The sequence below is a fragment of the Pteropus alecto genome, unplaced genomic scaffold (genome assembly GCF_000325575.1).
Source record: "Pteropus alecto unplaced genomic scaffold, ASM32557v1 scaffold95, whole genome shotgun sequence".
Lineage (NCBI taxonomy): Eukaryota > Metazoa > Chordata > Mammalia > Chiroptera > Pteropodidae > Pteropus > Pteropus alecto.
Genome location: NW_006441071.1, coordinates 9,559,789 through 9,564,108, shown reverse-complemented (window position 1 = coordinate 9,564,108; position 4,320 = coordinate 9,559,789). Strand labels below are relative to the sequence as shown.

Below are 4,320 nucleotides of genomic sequence, written 5' to 3'. Positions count from 1 at the left end.
TGAACAGATTAAATAGGAAGCACTGAGAAAGTGTGAATCATCCTTCCTCTTCCTAAGGAGATAAGAATTTTGAAGACTAATGATGCCAGTTTAAATGCTACCATTCTTAAACTATTTCTTTGTATAATTACAAACATTTAATAAATATGCCTACCTCTTTTGAAACTTAACTAGGTTATTCTTCAATTGAGTAAGATTTAAGAGTTTCAACTGACTGAGTCATTAATAAAGATTAGTTCCCTTCTGTCATCCAAAGAAAATTCTAATTCACTAATCATAAATTTTCATTGGCCTCTGGCAAGGGCTGCCCTCATTACTTGCAAGTTTTCTAGAAATTAAAAAAATGCTTGGCAGTTTGTATGGAAAGGGGATTTCCAGAGCCTTTGCTAAACAATGGATTAAATATTTAATACTCTGCTAAATAGGGGAAGAATTTCAGGCAACTTAACACAAATGAAATAACAGAAGCAAGTGAACATATTGAGAAAAAAGGAAAATAATTGTTAAATAAAAGATAAGGGTCTGTTATAGCCAACATGAATATGTGAGGAGACAAGACTACTAAATGTATTATGGAATCCTGTATGGAATTCTGAAGTAGAAAAAGAACAATAGGTAAAAACTAAGGAAATCTGAATAAAGTATGGAATTTAGTGAATAATAATACATCATCATAATAAACTACTACTAATAATAATTACTACTAATAACAATATATTAGTAGTTTACTAATTGTTATGTAGTTAAATGTACCATTCTAATGTTAGATGTTAATAATAGTGTAAACTGAGTGTGAGCTATAGGAACTCTCCAGGTGGGGGCAGGAAGAGATAGAGCTTAGGCAAATAAGTACGTTAGGTGAAAATCCTAACATATTTTATCTGTTTTTATATCCCTGGGCCCAGCACAGTGTATACTAAATAAAAATTTTGTTTAATATTTACCCCTACTCCTCTCCTGTTAGCTCCCATTTCCTGCTCCATCCCTCCTACACATACACATCCCACTCTGTTGATAAAATCCATGTCTCTTGGTTGAGTCTGCCCAAGTTCTGACAAGACTAAAACACAGAACACAGCCTACACCAACAAATTTGGCTATTTGGTATTTTCTTATAGTTTAAAGAACTGGGATGCTTCCAACTGTCCTTAAAAATGAAGGTTAAATTGGTTTAAACACTAATGCACAAAAACTTATGCTCCTGCAGTATAATCTGCAAGACTGTATTGGGTTAAAAATAAAATTGTCATCGACACAATGGTAAATCCCTTTAATAAACCTATTAATATGAGGAAGTAATTCATCCAGTGCCTGTATCTGGCATTAAATCTGGGGTATGTCTGAACTAGATAACCTAACAATGTGTATCTTTGTACAATGTTGGAGTTGGAATGGATTTTAGAGACTATTTTGTCCAGCACCTTCATTTAAGTCTGGGGAGGTTACCTGGTTTGTCAAAACTCCCCCAGCGTGTATGTTTAGATGTCACTTCATCCCATAAAAGTATGAGATGAAAAGTAGAATGAAAAGTAGAATGAAAAAAGAATATGTAGATATACTTTGTGATACTGATTCAACCATTAAAATTAGCTTCTCCAGGGAGAACTTTTCAGAACTACTAAGTCTAATAAATATGATAGATGGCAGGACTAGTTCATTCAAGGATAGAACATGCTTACATGCTATAACTTCAAAGCTCTGAAGTGGGTTCCCTGCTCTAAAAATTACTCTCTCAAATGCCAACTGGCCTCAGATTTCTTTAGCAGCCAACATCGATTTTATTCCATAATTAAGGGCTTAAGATAAAAATATCCTTGGTATTATTCCTTTTGTCTTTCCGTTTTTTAAAAGGGTTATCAGGTGGTAGACAGAAGCTGACTAACTAAAATGCCCATAGGGAAATCCAGTGCGAGGATTAAGCATTTACATAAGTTAAGAAGATTGGAACAAGTTTGCTTTTCAGCCGGGCCAATTTCTTAGGAAGTCTGATTTCAGGGTACCTAGGAGCACAGTAAGAACCAGCATTGATGACTAGCTGACAACTCAAACAGGTACTTTGGAAGCAGGTGCATGTGTGGTATATCTAGTTTAATCTATGCAACGTTGGAAAAATCAATTGACTTTTCTGAGCTTTAATTTTATCATCTATAACATGTAAATAATGTCACAGAATTAGGTAAAGGATTCAAATTAATAAAATGCATAAAAAGTAGGAAACCCATAGCAAATGTTAAATACATTGTTTTCCCTTTCCCTTTCTTTAGTCTCACTTCCTATTCCACATCTGGATACAAAATCCTGAGGTGACAAAATATTTCTAAATAGTCACAGGATGTAGGGAGAACAGAAGATCAAAAATAGTATGACCGAGAAGATAGGAATAAAGTGAGAAGTCTCCATGTGTATGTTCGATAACAAGTAAAGGGGCAAGAGGGGTGCTGACCATAGAACATTTTGGTCTAGGTTGGCTTGTCCATCACCTTCCTTACTCCCAGCTATATACATTTTATTTTCTTCAGCAAATTCTTTTTCACTGTACTTTTAATCACTTCCAAATGGAAATGATAGAGCCTGACAGAAATGAACATGTATAAAAATATTACAGTTCTTTGACACTAATTCAATGTTTGTTCAATGTATACAACTATATTCTTATTTTTATTTTAAAAGTTTTTCCTGTCAGGAAGTGTTTTTGAATCCTTACTCAGTGCCACATACTTTTCAGAAGTTTTTTTTTTTTTTTTTTAATTTTCATGCGTCCTACTTATAAATAGTAAACAGAAAGATAATAGTGAGAGACCCCTACCTCCTCCAAAATATTAAAGTAGGAAATAAGAAACTAAGGTAAGATTGTTTTTTGAGAGTAAAATTATAAAACAAATATAAAGAACCCAAACGTAGCTCTATAAATTCTATACAATGAGCTATATAAATCTATAAAAGTTATATCTTAAAGAGGCAGAATGGCCTCTGTTAGGGCGTTGCCTGGAATATAAAGTTATTTACATTTACAGAGAGAATGTGTCCTTCAGAAGGAATGTTAGTTAGCAATAGAAACATAGGATGCTGAGAAACAAATGTTGGTAGTGAATGAACCCCTAATCCACTTAAGGGACTGGCTTTACTAACTCTAGACCCAGGTATAAAATCCATTATGCAGCTCTGTTCCTATAGTGAAGGCAGTTGCACCCAAATGCTTATTTTGATAACTCTCACCACGTAGTCTAGGAGACCACAAGCCAAAGCCTGGGGGGCCAAATCTGGCCCATCAACCTATTTTTGTAAATTAAGTGTTTTGTTTATGTACTGTATACAGCTGCTTTCTTCTACAACAGCAAAGCTGAGTAGTCACAGTTGTGACTAAAACTGCATGATCTGCAAAGCCAGAAATATTTAGTCGCTATCCCTTTACAGAAATTTTCTGCTGACCCCTGATAATTCAGCCAATTTGCCTTGATTTCATGCTCACCAAACAACTTTTGATTCAATGTTGGTTGTTTGTTTACTCCTGTACATACTTCTCACTGGGAGAAAGACAACTTGCAGAATAGTAATAAATCAATCTGTTGAAAATTTCTATCTTTTTTATCTGTTATAAGACACTCTCTGGGGAAATTCATGTTTACATATCTGAGCTCAAAGCTGGTGGACCGATCTGGTGTCTACCCGCAATGTATTGTCACTTGAGTTTGTCTGGAGGTCAGCCCATCTTCTCTGGGTAACTTTGGAACTTACAGTGCATCATTTTTTGTTTTGTTTTGTTTTGTTTTTCCGACAGCATTCTTTGAATTCTTACTTTGTAGAGGAGGAAGTTAAAATTCAGAGAGAGGAAAAAAGAAAATTAACACTTATCGAGCATCTACTCTGTGATAGGCTCGCAGCTGTTTTCTTTGTGATGGCATTTAATCTTTACAAACCAATGTAAAAGATATAAAACTGAAGTGTATACTTCCACGGATGTGGCGTCGGAGGCTCAAAAAGAGTAAGGTCAGTGCTCGCTGGGGCAGCACATATACTAAAATTGGAACAATACAGAGAAGATTAGCATGGCGCCTGTGCAAGGACGACACAAATTCGTGAAGCATTCCATATTTTTAATCCCCCTCCTGTCTTAGCTCCTGTAATAAAGGTGTTTATTGTGGAGGGGTGGTGGGAGGAAGGGTAAGGCCACATTGATTTGTTAGCAAAGCCAGGATTTGAAACCAGGTGCTCAGACTTTTCACACGACCTATACTGCCTGGCAGAGTCTTCTGTCACGAGGCTTAAGAAAGCAACACCATATGCCTTCGTCTTTTCTTCACACTGAGGTGTCTTCTTGTT

The 4,320-nt window shown here is 35.6% G+C and overlaps 1 non-coding gene across 1 annotated transcript; it reads left to right on the top strand.

Annotated features, from left to right (window-relative positions):
• Positions 1-3,991: 3,991 nt before the first annotated feature.
• LOC112485157 lies at positions 3,992-4,096 on the top strand. Its single transcript, XR_003048361.1, has one exon. It is a non-coding gene; the product is annotated as a U6 spliceosomal RNA (small nuclear RNA).
• The last annotated feature ends 224 nt before the right edge of the window (positions 4,097-4,320 follow it).